At 44.8% G+C, this 16,075-nt stretch overlaps 1 long non-coding RNA gene across 5 annotated transcripts in view; it reads right to left on the bottom strand.

The window, feature by feature from the left end:
• LOC125988305 (uncharacterized) overlaps positions 1-15,703 on the bottom strand; it is a 39,974-nt gene extending 24,271 nt beyond the window's left edge. For 3 of the 5 annotated variants that reach the window (XR_007488270.2, XR_007488272.2, XR_007488275.2), the window contains exon 1: positions 4,969-15,703. This is a non-coding gene — a long non-coding RNA (uncharacterized lncRNA). The remainder of the gene's footprint in view (positions 1-4,968) is intronic. The other 2 variants (XR_007488274.2, XR_007488271.2) reach the window with 2 other exon arrangements.
• Positions 15,704-16,075: the final 372 nt, after the last annotated feature.

Genomic DNA, 16,075 nt, shown 5'->3' with positions numbered 1-16,075 from the left:
GCTCAAAACCATAGTCTAAATAGTTATTGGTCTTTGTAATAAACTCAATTTCTCATTTGTGTGTAATGTAAATTTTCCCACATATGCAAAAAGTAATACTACATGCTACAATCATGACAAGACAAACATTCTAAAAGTAATAAAAATAAAATAAAATCAAGAGTAAATAAATAAATAAATAAATGAGAAAGTAATACTACATGATACAATCAGAACAATACAAACATTCAACAGCCCGGACTGTTTACATCCTATTACGTCCAACAAATGTATCAGATCGCAAAGTCAAACGATCAGCAATCCAATATGCGTTTCAAAATGTCCTGGCGGAAGGCGCAAAGCCGTACATCACGCGCGTGTGGGGGGGAAATGAACATTCAACATGATGGAAGGTTTTCCATTTCCAAGTGTTGGGTTGCCACAGGCCCCGCCGTACCTGAAGAAGAGCGCCGGTGGCCGCGTCGCTGCCAGCTGCCACCGGAACAAGACGCACGGCTAAATAAGTGCTGGCTGATAACAGAGCCAATGCACTGTCAAATGTGCTTTATAATGCTGACATTTATAGATAACTTTTTAGTGCGGGGCCGGCTTGGAAATAAAGTCGGCCATGATTCATGTCCCCGCCGTGTCAGTCTTACATTAATATTATGACCATATCCATCATGTTGGCCATCTATAATGAACAGATGCTGTAAAACACCATTTGGCGTGACAGGAGAGGCGGCGGCGGCGGCGAAGGCTTCCATTGATGCCTCGCAAACCGGAACAAAAGTGCGGGAAATCGGGGAAATAACCAAAAGTCAGAGTAGGAGCTTCAGATGTGTCAAACGTAGCAACCCGCCTTTGATAGAGTTCGTCTCGCTTACCTGGCGGGGCGGGAATGTTAACACGGACTGAACATGAAACTCAAGTACTTTTTTTGCTGAATGGGCTTCATGATTTATGTATGACTTCAAAACCGGGTTGGAGAAATGAGCCGATACCTTTGACGTGTTCTTTGTTGCTCGGGATTCACATGTCCGACATGGACGAGATTCCCAGAAGGTAAACTGAGAGGAGGCAGTTCAAATCACACCTTACGCCAAAAATACTCCTTCGGTGGACTATTTCCTGTCATCTGACATTGTAACAGGATATGCGCCATGAGTGGGAGCAATGTGTGGGTCTCCTTCTGTAGCTGATGAGCACAATTGCTAAGATTTGACAGCTGACCAACGTGATGGATCAGGCCTGACCAAACCCGGGAGTGGTCGTCACACAATGCTGCCTGTACCCATGTCAGGTGACATCGTCGATGACCCAGATCTATTTTTACATTGTGTTGTTGTTTCTTATATTAGATAGCTAGGTGATGAAGCAAAAGTCTAATATTTGTCAGGAATTCCAGATCCACTCTTTAGCAACTGAGTCACAGTACTAAAATCAAAACCAAAACAAGAGCAGACTATGCTAAAGGCAAAAACTGTATCATCCTGTCATCCTGCTAACATTTACAATTTTTTTTATATGTAAGAATTTTTTTAAAATTATTTTTTGTTGTTTTTATTATTATTTGATTATTATTTTATGTATATTATTATTTTATTTGATTATAAATCAAAGTCAAATTAATAATTAATATTAATAATATTAATAATTATATATATTATTATTTCATCCTTGTTTATTTTTTTCCAATCTCTCTGGGCTTTATGAACAGAAATTTGGTGACCATAAGACACACATTCTCCCGCCTTACCAGTGTGTATTGCGTAATCAATAAAGTACGATGTATCCAAACGGGCTGTCGATGGTTTGTTTTGCTGTGTGCCCGTCAGATGACGAGAACGTTTTCCTCTCTCAACCTGACTAGTGACTGAGGATCCTTCCCATCGTGCACTGCTTCCTTCTGTCTTACGGTTTTACGACAAGCTTCAAAAGTTGTCACTTGAGGTCGTGCATGTGCATCAACACCAGGAAATCTACATTTGTGCCTTCTTTGGCTCTAATAAGAAATGGCGATCCGGCCCCCAGGAACCGCAGAGGCCGGCGCTGTGATGTTGGTGCATAAGCCTCGCCCTTTAAAAAAAACATGTTTGATTCTCCATACTCCAATATTGACCAGCGGTCTCTGTTTGATGTATGCATGACCCCCCCCCCACAACCTCACCCCACCCCCACTCATCGCAAAGCCCCGCATTCACCTCCCCACGCCGCCAGCAGCGCACAAACCCAATGTTTGGGCTTAACTTGTTAGTTCTGCTGCTGATGCCCCGAGATATTAGCGCGCGATGGCACGGCCTGCTCGCTGATGGGTGACGGCTGCGTTGTGTGTTTACACGGGAAGGCTCAGTGTGTTTGCCATTACACGGAAATATTGCCACTGTACTCTATGAACTTTTTTTTCCCCCGCCTATCACTGTAAGAATGAACAAGTGGAAACTTTGTTTTTGAAACGTTTGACGCACAAATGACTATGCGGTCAAAAACATCTCCGGGGCCTTCCTAATTTTTTTCTTCTGAGGGCTGAAGAGAGAAAAATAGGAGAATGTGACGTGATTGCAACTATGTAACGATATGCAAAGTAATCATTTTATATTGATTTATTTATGTTAAAAAAAACAGCAAGCTAGCACAAAGTCTATTTTAGGTTGGTTAGATCTGCCTCAGTTGAGTCGTCCCCACATAAAAAAAAAAAAACACTGTGTATTTTGGCTGTTTTAAAATAAAAACGCAACCTCATGCATGACCTCTTTGTGTTTGACTCAAAAATCAAGCCAAACATCTGTAATCAAAACTTTCAAAGACCAAAAGCCATATCTGCGTCACCCACAAAGAGCGGTCAGGAACGACATTTATCAAAATGACTTTTCTCTTTCAAGTCCTCGCAGACATGCTCGCAGGTCACCTGATGAGCATCAAGTTGTAAAAAGGCGGAAGAGGCTGCTATTATTAGCTTAGCAGACTTGTGGCGTGCAGATGACAGGAAGGGCGGCCTGCCACAAGGAATGCCTTTGTTCTTCCCATCCAGAGAGGAAATTGATTTCTTGTGATTTTTCATAAATGCCGCCCGTGGGCACAGCTGGTGGCGCCTACGGGCTAAAAAGGAGGACGTGTTTTGGAAACGTACGGTGTCATTTGATGAGCGGACTTGATAGAGTAAGTAGGTGGACCATTTGGTGGCAATCGCTGATGGTGTAGGGCAGGGATGTCAAACTCATTTTTGTCGCGGGCCGCATCGTAGTCATAGTTTCCTTCGAAGGGCCATTACGACCGTCAACAAACTGATGAATAACTATGTTTAAAACAGGAGACTAGTAAAAACTGTTCAAATATTTTTAAAATAACAATGGTAACAAGAATTGCTAGCAAAATGTGTATTTTTTAAAAGTGAAGACAATTTGTAACTTTAGTATTGACAGATGAAGTTCATACACAATTTGTCTTCAGGGGCCACATAAAATGATTTGGCGGGCCCGTATCTGGCCCCCGGGCCTTGACTTTGACACCTATGGTGTAGGGGTACACTTGCCTGTCTTGTGTGCCGACACCGTGAGTTTGATTCCCGCATATGACAGTGTGAATGTGTGTGACCCAAAAAAAAGAATAAATAAAAAACAAGAAAAAGTAGACCATTTGGGACGCTATCTGGAATCTACCCCGCTAGTGCACACAAGGGATTCGAACGGTAGCCGCCAGGGTCAGTGGTGGAAAATCAGAATCAGAGGTGGAAAACGATTCAGATCCAATGTAAGAAAATCAGAACTCTTAATAAAACGTCTGCGGCCCTCGCCGTCGTCAATGTACGCATCGCTGTGCTAGATGTAGCTTAAAACGCATCCAGTCACATTACCCCAAGAATTTATTGAACCGACGGATAAAGACAAAACCAGACCGGACTCAAGCTTAGCGCTCCGTCTAATAAACAATCTTGAAGTATTTCCGAAAGTGCTTAGTGGGGCAAGGCTGTTTAGAGTAAAATTAAAAAGTCCATTACCATGACAATAAAATGTGTCCACTTGCTAAAGAGACCATGTGGTCCATGAAAGGACCGCCCGTTCCGCCAGCTCTTGTCGATGCAAGTCGGCTTTGGCGCCTGCGCCTTGTTCTTGGACTCGCTATCAAATGGCACATGAACGCTATAATCGGAGCAATTTTCCAAACATCTTCAACTTCCACCACACAGAAACGGATCCAGGAGCGCGGCAACAAAACCGGGCCGCGTGTCAACTTCTGATTCCAAAACGTTAATGATGTAGATCAAAAGCGGCTACTGAGACGGCACACTTTTGTGTTCTCAGACTCCGATTGCGTGAGTGAGTGAGTGAATGCCCGGAGAGGGTGTGATTAAACAGGTATGTAGGCTCATTTCAACATATTGAAGACGCTAATTGCTACTGAATGCCGTGCGGTGCAAAGTGTTGGACCAGGATGTGGAGGAAACGCTCATCAAATAGAAGCAGAGCCACATTTTTCCATGCGAGTGGGTCCAACAAACACAATCCAGGTTTCATGTGAAATGAACATGCTTTGCTTTATTTTCCGAATCAAATTCCACAGGGAGGATTCAAAGGCCCAGTGGGGGATTCAAAGAAGTTGCGCAACATCTGTCGGACGCCCCGAGCTGGAATAATTACGGTGTCATTTCGTAAGTGTTAAGATGAATTCAGGAGCATGTGGCACCTCACAGTCACAATTCTGAGATTTGAATTTCTGGGTAGTCTGATTTTCTTCCTCAAAACGAAATGAAACGAAACAAAAGCAAATAAATCAAAATAAAACAAAATGTTATTTGATTTCTCTCAGGCAGCTAGGATTCAAGACTGTGCCGGATTGTTTACTAAAGAGACAAGAGTTCTTTGTTACAGATGTTTACTGTGATCTTAATTCTTTAACATCACAGCCACACCGTAGAACTGGTGAGACAACACACATATAAACTTAGATTTACAAAACATACACATCAAATACAAAGGAAAACATACATACCACTTTGGCCTGAACAACCGGGTACTTAAACTGTTTTAACTTTTTAACTTCACGTTGACGCGTCCTGGGTCAGCCATTAACTATTGCGCTGTTGGATGACGTCACTTTACCACTTCCTTCCCGGAAACAGGAAGTGCTCTCGAAGTTGGATTTACTTTCAGTGTCGATTGTAACTTAATATTAACAAAACACTTCTACAAACTATTTACAAATAACAAGAAATAAAAATAAATTCACTCAAAAATTATTTGCGTACCATGTGAAATTTGAACCTTTATTAGAACTGCAACCGCTCCGCCCAGCGGCGAAAGACACAACTGCTTCGACTTCGGCAGTTATAAAGACTACACAAGATTAGCAGTAAAAGATGGATGGATGGACAGATGGATGGATAGAAGGACATACGGATGGACGGACGGACGAAGGGGTAGATGGAGTTTAACGTTCGCCATTTCTACTAGGACTTGACCCAAGGCCAAGGTTACCTTTGAGGCCATGAAAATCTCGTGTTGACCTCCGAAACAAGTCCGACATGAATAATTACACGGCAGGCTGACGCATGAATGTGCGCTTGTGTAATTATTCATCCTTGGCAGCCATTTTGATGTAAATAAATGATAGGTGAGCTTCTCCCCTGACTCCCTGTGGCATTTGACTTTGGTTGGGGTCCTCCTCACATGCTTCCCCTGCTGTGATGTGGACCGAGAACACTTTTGACACATCTCTTGGAACACACTTCTAATTTTTGCCCCAGGCGCGAGTGATGACGCGAGCTGACACTGAGGTCTGACAACATGACTTCTCTGCTCCTCTGGCCAAAGATGCTGCAAAGCCGAAGCCTCGCCCGCCTCCAGAAGAGCGAATCGGGGTATCTTGGGATTGAGTCGTTCCCCTCCCCTTGTGGGACATCAGTTTGAATTAGCAGCAGCGTGGTCTGACTCTTAAGGCATGGCCGCTGACAGCCGGCATGCTCACGCACCAGGTGCCGGTGTCTGCGACGGGCGAGGTGCTTCTGACACCTACCTGCTTTTCAGCCACGCCCTGTCAAGGCAGCCAGCTTTAATTAATGTGATGATCAAAGCAGGAAAAGCAAGTTTAGCCCCGAGGAAGCGATCCCAGTGAGCTGCGTCTTCACTCGCTAATTATTAGCATTAAGGTAGACGGCGCTTATGCGTACATGACTACTTCAAAGATTTGATTGGGGTGCAATTGGTTACGAGAGCGGAGCTAGCGCCCGGAGGATGCGGTGGTGACATCAAAACATCAGTGTGGATAAATCTGTTGGTGGAAAGCTATCAGCCACCAGGTAACCTTCCTTTATCCGCTCTGACAGCGCCTCCTTGCTGTAAACATTAGTTGTGGAAATTTGCATGAAGTCAAGCAGGGCAAATAACACCAGAAAAGAAACTTTAAATCTGAAATTGCTGTTTGAATTGACATCGGGTTTTTGTTGTTGTTTGGCCCGATGTGAACTCTGTCGGAGAGAAAAGTTATAAACAAAACAATACTTGAGATGGCAAGCAATTTCTGGTAGATTGAAATCTTTGCAAACTCATCATTTTATAAAAGGGACTTTATCATACTTGACCAAATCGAGATTTGATGATTTGATGCAAATTGTGCTAAAGTGATCAGACTCATTTGAAAATGTGATCTGGAACAGGAAACATAATAGAAGTGCTTGTAAACAAGACTTGGGATTTTCCCAGTCACAAGTCGAGTCGAGGTCTTTAACTCATTCGCCGCCGTTGACGGCTATAGGCGTCAAAAATCCATCTGAACTGGCCTGGTCGTGACGGCTATAGACGTCAAAGATAAATTTGAACTGAGCTGGCAGTGACTGAATTAAGGAGGACAAAAGATTTGTTCATTTGTACGACTCGTCTGACGTCAACGTTTCTTTTCTTCCACTATTTTATCTTATTTTTTTATTCCCACATTGCATTGTTGTTTCTTCCAAAATCTTGTGACCTCATCTTCGGGGTCTTCTTTCTTGAGTTCCCCCAATTTGACCTTAAGCCAGTTTAAAAGACAAAAGACTCTCACAGACAGCTCTGAGCGTAATAAGATTTGTCAGGAAGAAATCTTCTGCCGAGGTACAGTCGTAAAAATCACTTTAAGTGGATCACCATGGCCAATTTTTAAATATGAGAGCAGACTGAATCGGCGCTGTGTCCGAGTAAAAGCCATGTAATGACGAGTTAAATGAATCCTTCGGAGTTTGTTGTCGTGCCGCATGAGTAAAAGCAGGCCTGCATCTCTGGGTTTCCCCCTTCGTTGTTGTAGACTGTGAATAGAGCGGAACGGAACAACGCCGGCCCGAGACTGAAACACAGGCCTCGTTCAATCATGTGATGGGGGGAAATTTCCGATAGTTGCCATCATTGTCCAGACAAAAGGCCCCAGTGTCTGCCGCTGCTCACAAATGGCACGTAGTACCTCCAGGCAAAGTCAAATATCCACAAAGAAACAAGCTCCTGGTTTCAAACACGAGTTGCTGACCATCCTCAGTTGACCTTTGCTAACCTGCCTCAACTACCTGCAGGGTTACTGCATGATGACGTGACACGCACCTGAACATAGGAGACCACTTCAGAAGCTCAAGTCAGAAGCAACTCTTCATTCTTCTAATCAAATGACTTACACGAGCATCGTTAAGGCCGAAAAATGGATGGAGATGAGACGTGACCTTTGTCCATTTTCCTCAAATTATCCAATTTGGCCTTTATGAGCTTCTATTGCCTGGGAGCTTTGAATTCCTCTTGTCTGTGAACAAGAGACGCGCTTGTTTGCTAGCGCGGTCATTCTCCACGGAGCTCCAGCGTAGATATTAATCATTGCTAGGACACACCGAGGGGGAAGAAAAAAAAAATAGCACTTATGGGTCGTAGCCTAATGAGTCAGTGTGACAAAACGCTGGAACACGGTGGGTCTTTGTGTCACTTCCCGTTCCCAGGAATGTTGCTCGTCTTATGACTCGAGGTGGGGTTGCGGAGGTGAACGGCATCGGCGCTCGGCCTGGAAATTTGAATGCCGACACAGTGGCACCTTGTGTTCCTCTTCCACCCCCGCCGCCTCCCGTATGAAGCCGGTATTGTACTGGCCGCCTCAAAGAATACCTCCTTTTCTCCGTCCTCCTCGGCAGCTGCCGCGCATGTCGAGGAGAAAATGACCATGTCTTGTGATGAATGGCACTTGACCCCTGGAACTCGCTCAAGCGGGGCCGCATTTACATTAGCCAGATCTCACACACACACCCGAGTTAACATCCGGGAGAGCCGCGGCAGCCGCTAAGGTGCCGCAAATGAAGATTAAATATTTGTTACCGGTACACATCGGTGGTGGCAGTGGCTGCCTCACCAAGAGCCCTTTTGTTACATGATGAATTGCCACGACCGGCGCTCATAAGCAGGATTAACAATTAGCTCGAGCTGTCCAACAGTCACTCCAAGATGGCTGACTAATTGAGCGGCTGGTCGTCTATTGTGTCTGCCGAGAAGGCCGCAGACGAGGGAATGCTCGCGGATTCTTTCATCTCCTCTCAGGCTTATTACCGCGCTGAAGACATACCCGCTATTAGCTGCTAAGTGCTAGGCTAATTTAGCATGAATATTCATACCGCAGACAACTCATTGGAAAACACTGCGCGAAGTTCCGTGTGCTGCAAAAAAATGAATCAACCCAAAATTTTCATATCATGAATTCTCAGCTCAGTCAGAGCCAAGTTTGGGAGGAGAGAGAACGGAAGAACCTGTGACGGCCCATAACTCAGAAGAGCTTCCTGTGATCCCCTGGTGTCCATGGGAAGAACCCAAGCGGAACAGCTGTGACAGCATGCTGTGGCTCCTAATAAAAGCTTTTGCAGGGAGCCCGCCGACTTGATGCTCAAGTGAATTGTTCCCTGGTTGAAAGGCGACAAGGCCCAGGAAGGAGCTGCCCCGTCGTCCGTGGGATGCGTCCAAATATTTGACAGCGTTATGAAAACCCCTTTGGCCTCTTGCAAAGCCTTCATACTCCCGTCAACCCCCGAGACCGATTCGTGTCATTGTTGGGGGCCCCCGAGAGTTCAAAGCGCTTCTTTGGGAGTGGCTCAGTGTGCACCGACACCATGTCATGAAATTAGCCGTTAGCGCCAAACAGGTTTCAATCAAAGAGTGCCAGCCAAGACCTCGTGACCGGCGTTTATGAATCACCTCTTTGAGCCGCCAGTCGGCCACTTTTTTCCCACCGCCATTGAGCCGTCATTCAGGCAGGTAGTCCCACCGAGAGCCGGTCGGAACCTGGCGGCTGAGACCTGATGGCTGAGTGCCGAGCCAAGTGTGACTTTAGCGTGGACTCGGTTGTTTACCCCAGTCATCATTTTCCTCAAATTGTTAGACCAGGTTGTTGTTTGGAAACTAATAAACAAAATCTAAAGCTCTAAGTCTTGTTTTTATAACATTAGTGTTCTCTGAAATAAATCTTTATTTGCAACTTCCTGGGTTCTCGCTCTTTTGTTTACTTGCTAACATGCTACATGCTAACACCTTCCATCAGAAATTACACGGAAGACAAGAGAAGATCGACAGAGGAACCAGGCAGGAGGAAGTTGAAACGTCTTTGGAATGAGAAGCTCGCTCCTTGAGCTCATCATTTCTTGAGGAAATCTACTCATGATGATGTCACGTCGTTGCCAAACATCACAAATGAACCATTAGCATGGCTGAATTATCACCACAAACGTTTTATACGCTTCATAATTCGACTGCGATAAACAAAAACAATCTTTCACACCTGAAACCTGTTGTTTGTTTGAATCCAGATTTGGGTTTGTTTATTTTTGCCTGCAGGCTTGAGCACACACAGGCCGCGGGCGGCTTTGAATCACTGGCAATGCGCCGCTAATTTATTTGTGCTGAGCATTATGGGAATTAATGTACCTGACATTCTGTGACAACACTCAGCGCTTTGTGGCTCTTTTCACGTTTCCCCCAATGTGCAGTCCTGCTGTAGCGGCGTCCATCGCCGCCACCTTGCTGACGGCACACACACACACATACACACACACTCAGCTGGCAGTGAAGCTGGAGGTGCACGAGGCTGTTAGCGGCGCCTGATGATAGCGGCAAAACATTAACATAATAATTAGTGTCTTGTAATTGTTTCATTAAAACCAGTTGTTCCATTTCTCCTCTTGTTCTCCCCGAAGACGCAAGATGAAGTTTGGACGGCAGCCAAAAGCAAGACTCCTTGCATGTTTGCGCCCGTTCAAAGCTCGTCTGCAAGCTGGGCCGACCGGCGCCCGCTGCGGCGCGAGACGGGCTTAGCCGCAGACGCCCTATGACGTGCGACTAAGTCGTTATTTTTTTTTTAGTCTTCGATGTTATCAGAAATTGAACCTTTAAAATGCCACAAAAGGCCGCTGAAAGGCAAATCATCCGTTACCGACAATAATTGTAATCAAATTTCAACACCGCAGATGGAATTCACAGTATTTCTTAACTGCAACAATTAAGAGAAAAAAAAAAAAAAATGGACAAAGTCGTCATCAATCTCCACTTATGACCTCCACGTGTCCTGTGACTGCAGGGCTGGTTGAAGTCATTGCTGTCGTTGTTGTTGATGGTTTTAATCTTTTAAAACATCTGACCGCTTGTGTTTTCACGCTGCTGAGAAAATCTCACAGTTAGACAAGATTTTGATGATCTCATGCCCGAATAAAAAGCTTTTTATCTCCCAGCGAGAGTATAGCAGCGCTGGTCGATTTATTTATTTCTTTATTTTGTCATGGTTCTTCTGATCTGTTTTATGCACCGACCAAACTCCACAAATACCGACAGGTGTTGTGGACTCGTCTTAGTGTAAGCAACACAAAGAAAAAAATTGTTGCTAAGCTGCTGCTAATGCAAATGGTGGCATGCATGACAATCAACACACACACACACAGACACACACGCACACACACACAGATAGCACCGCCGCTGGCTGTATGAGTGTTTTTTGACAAACTTGACGAGCGTCTTGTGCAAATCATTACTAAAGCGTTTTATGTCCAAATAATTAAGATGAATGTGTGCATAATGGGCGCTTACAGCATATATACGTTTCCATTTCCTCCAAGACAGGATTTGTTGGCAGCCTAGGAATAAAGTGACGTTGTTTCTTATTGAATTTAGGAGGCAGAGCGCAATCTAAAACATTGATAAATAAATGCAGGAAGTATGAATATTTTTGTTTGTTTGTTTGTGCCGGGTGTCAATTCAGCAAGCCTTCCCCCCCTCACCCCCTCCCCTCCCTTGCCCGACTGAGTCGTGCACTGCAATTAACTCTGAGAGCGGTGTCTATAAATCAACTTCCTGAACTGTATGTGAAGGAGATGAGCTTTTTGAAATTAGCACCATTCGCCGTAGTGCGAGGAGGGTGGGGTGGGGGTGCTGAAGAGGGCTGGGCTTCTGAAAATAATCAATATCAGATATTCAGAAACATGCGAGAAACAACTTTCAGAAAATCACCGTCATTCTTCAGTGCGCCACGGGGGGAAGCACACGCTCTCTCTCCCGCTCTCTCGGTGTTCAGTGCCATGGAGCGCGTCCCTCCTTATCACCTCCCTCCTCCGACCGCCTTGAAGAGAACCGCTGATTAACAGCGCAGTCCGAGCGCTGCAATATGGCCGCCGTCGCGGCCGCCCTATTTGTTTGACTTATTTGTGTTTCATTTTGCGATTCCTCGTGCGCATCCCGCATCTTCAAAAGCGTACACTGTGTTCCCTCTCAAGTGTGCCCGATAAGGCTAATCCTGTTTACGCCCCATTTCAAATATACCTAACGCCTCGCTCTACTTCAAGGCGCCTCTCCCTGGGAGAACCTCTGGCCCGGTGAAGAAGAACAAAGAAGGCCTCTATGCCCTCCCCCTCCCTCCAACCCTGGTCCATATTGCAGTTGCTGCTGAATATGGAAAAGCACAGCAGAAATAAGCAGAACTATCTGGGCCATTGACAGGCCTCCCCTGTGGTCAAATGGAGCCCTCCGCCCCTTCCCGGTTTCTGTGAGCCCACTGTAGATAACCAGCTGGGAGGAGGCGCTGCTCTGGAATTTGGATAAGTGTGACCGTGGTGTCGCACTCTGCCCTTAAATGGATTTTCTGTCGAGTGGCTTCAAGAGGACTTTTTATTGCCGAAAATTGACCACGACTTTGTGGCGAGGTCAACCGAAGAAACTTTACTTTGTTCCGTGTTCACATTCGTGTTGCCGCTTACTCGAAATGACCTCGAAATCCAAAACAGGGTTTTCCCACACTTTTCCTTCAAACTAATCCATCAAGCAACTAATATTTTGTTAGCTAGGCCATATCAAATGATTTATATAGCTTAGCAACCCCTGGTGTAAAACAAAACCATGGTAAAATGTTTCCATGTGGTTCCTTCTCAGGAAGGTTTGTATAGCGCCGACCCGTTTATCTGATGACGTTCAAAGTCCCCCTGACCCGCTGGCACCAAACCACCGATTTCTGGCATAGCTACGGTGCCATGGGAGCTCCTGATTTGCCCCTCCAAGCCATTGGCAGATGCTCCCACCGCACCACGTGGCCGGCTGGCCGCCGGCGAGCCTTCCCTGACACGCCGTCGCCATCGCGTCTTGCCGCTTCTCGTGTCCGTACTGCAGCTGAGCGCGCGTGTGACGGGGCGGGAAGAAAAGTATTTTCCGCACGCGGCCAGAAATCATCGCTGAAATTAGGTTAAAAAAGGTTCATGGAAGGCAATATGTTCTCATCAATAATTTAGCTCTGTTTCATCGCCCACATTGGCTGATGAATGATTGATGGCGGCATGTTGCAGCACAGAGCCCTTGCTTTTTATTTCAAATATAGCTTTCGTCATTTTAATGACAGGCTTCTCATGTTTTCATCACACATACCGTATATGTTTACATGACTTTCATATGCTCCCAAACGTTACTGAAATGTTATGCCTGCAAATTACAGGCCGTGTACGGTTTAACCCTTACGTGCAGTGCAGGTCGAATTTGACCTCTTTTGACATTTAGGAAATTTAAAATGGATTTTTGCGAGCTTAAGATCAGGGGATGCTTTGAGAATAATTGTCCATTTTTGGCTATGTGAAGCCCTTTGAGACTGTTTGTGATTTAGGGCTATACAAATAAACTTGACTTGACTTGACTCGACTTGACTTGGATTTGACATCTACCGCTGTGTGTTACTGTGAGAAAAATGGTGGTCATGAAATTGTCAAAGTTTTTTTTCTTTTAGACTGTGGTGAAGCTCCTCAATTCACTTCATCAGGTCTTTGAATGAACACAATAAAATGGTTAAGCTGAGTAATGTAAAATGTGTAATAATAATAATAATAATATGTCCACTAAATAAATGCTATCATTGTGTGGCTTTGCTCACCGAACCCTGGAAAGGGCGCCGGCCATCTGCGCCTGTGTGCACGCATGCTGCTGTCCAGCGTCCACCAGGGAGGCTCTGCTGCTGCCCCACTTTTTTTTGCTCTCATGTCGGACCGGGACCATCTGACCAGGCTAACGACCGGGCGCATCTTGCCTATATTTGGCTGCTGGCGGCCCAAGTCCTGCAGTTGTTTTCCAAGATACGCGAGCTAAGCGGTGATAATCCGCAAGGACATTTTAATTAGGCCCATTGCAACCTGGGAAGGACGAGCGGACGTCCACTTGGCGCCAGGCTAAAGTGGAGCTTCGGCCACTGTCCGATCTCATTTGGGGAATTCAAGCACTGACACTCAGTTTAGGCACTTTGAATCTTGCATCTCCGTCATGGTGCAGCGTGTTTATATTTTTTCTGTGCAAAATGTGAACAATGTTTCTTGCAGTTGGAATATAAAATGCAAAACACTTCACTGTGGAAAGCGCTATAAAAATAAAATTGACCTACTGACTTCCTACTAGTATAATCCCATTCTGACAAGAAATGATTTTCTTTACAGTTGGTGGGAAAAAAAATCAATATTTCATGAAGGTGATAAGATGCATGTTTCGCATGTGTGTGTGCGCAACTGAATATTCATCTTTCACAAGGAAGGTGAGATGGGAATCGTTTCGGCGTAACCCCGCATGAACAAACAAACGCAAACACGACTGTTGCGTGGAAACCTGAAGTAAGCCAGTGGCGAGTGGCGCGCAGCTCGCTAATCAACTAAACTCAACATCAGAAAGAATAGGTAATTTGAGACACAAAAAGAATAAGTAATTTGGAAGGCACATACCCAAGTGGCCAAATTATTTATGCCTAATGGAAATGGGGTGTGCGCATTCATTTGCAATTAAGCCGTGTGCATTATTACCTGTCACTGGAAGAGGCCGCTAACGCAGCACCAAGATGCACAGTGAGGCTAATTACAGTCGGAGCCGAGAGAGCCCTTCTGGATTGCTAAGGACAAATTGTTGATTTAGTTTTTTACTTCAGTCAATGAGCTTGTAGACGGAACTTTGGAACCTCTCAAAAGCCGACAAGAGAAGCTCGAATTTGCGACAGATTAACCTCGCAGAGTTGTTAGCTTGGCAGGCTAGCCATGATGCTATGTGATAACACTTTGTATTTCAAATAAAAATCCCCAATTTTACCAGAGTTGTTAGCTTAGCAGGGTAGCCATGATGCTATGTGAAATCACGGAAATATAATCCACTTTGTATGTCAAATAAAAATCCCCAATTTTACCGGGGTTGTTAGCTTAGCAGGCTAGCCATGATGCTATGTGAAATTACGCAAAGATAATCCACTTTGTATTTCAAATAAAAATCCCCAATTTTAAAATTCTTCTCTGCAGAGACACATGCCTGCAGAACTCAAACGTACGTAATGAGTTGGAGCTTGTTCACCACGCCGTCGCGCCGGCTGATTGGCTCGCCCGTGCCCAGAGGAGGCTCCCTTAAGAGCACATCTCCTGTTAAGTATGAGATTCCTAAGAGGCAAAGTGTTGGAAGGACCTTGCTTTCTTTAAATATACCAGCTCATCTGGGGAATATAATGGCGTCTATATATAATTAAGAAGACGACGTTAGAGGCTTTGTGTGTCTTTGCGCTGTACCTTAATGGCTGCAGTGGCGGCGGTGTGCCGTGCGGGGGAAAGCAAGCTCTTTGTTTAGAAAAGCGCAGCAATTTACATTTAAAAAATATTTCGTATGTGGTTGGCAGCACAATAAGTCAAAGGTCACATCATTTTTTCACCCCCATTTTGTTTAACCACTGCATCTTGTCTTTTTTGTCAGTCATACTTGAGCTTCAGAGGTCCATCGGCAGGAATCGAGCGCTAATTGTGCTAATGAGCTTATTTGGATAGCCCTCCTCCCCGGATATAGAGGTAGAAGTAGGACACTCGGCTTTGGCGATTGCCGTGCGTGCCCACTGCATCAATCTGCAGTAAAAGAGCTCTTTGACACCGAGGCCCATTCTCATCCATCATCGCTCACTTAACGTACACCAGTGAGGTATCATTGTTCTGATGGCCCTTCTTTAATGGGCCACCGTTGAGGGAGGACCTGGGGGGTGGTTTTGGGGCAATTAAGCAAACAGTGTGTTCAACAGACTAATTGAGAGAACAAGAGTGCAGAGCTGTAATGAACTGAGGCTCCCTGAACTAGTGTCATGATTAGCCATTGCCTTTAGTGGATGCACAAAAAAAACATCACCGGACTGAGAACTAAGAACGACTTCACTATACCAACTCCCGAGTTCTATACCAGTAAAAATAGTTTTATCGTACTGTATATGTGGATGTGTGGGAAAATAAATATAGGAAAAATTAATGTATTTATTTGTATTCATTTATTTAAAAATAAATTTATAATGGACCAAAATCTTTGGACATATCATTCCAAAGAATGAATGTTTCAGTACGTTTGTTGAGAAAGATTTATTTTTGCAAAAAATAAGGTTAAGTGGATTGGGTTGTGTGATGTCACAGGATGCCACGCGCCGTCTTGTGTCCTAATTAGGGAGGAGTCACCCGAGAGGAGGAGCACAGGACGCTTTGCGTTCGATTTTTCTTAATTCATAAAAATTAAAAAAAGTGGGTCAGAGAAGACATCGGCAGAAGTTCCAGATTTGTATTTTTTTTTACTCCAGTCCCCAGTGACAATTACTCATTAAAAAT

Source organism: Syngnathus scovelli, chromosome 2, assembly GCF_024217435.2.
Source record: "Syngnathus scovelli strain Florida chromosome 2, RoL_Ssco_1.2, whole genome shotgun sequence".
NCBI lineage: Eukaryota > Metazoa > Chordata > Actinopteri > Syngnathiformes > Syngnathidae > Syngnathus > Syngnathus scovelli.
The sequence above is the reverse complement of the archived record's forward strand: the minus strand, read 5'-3'. Positions and strand labels throughout refer to the sequence as shown.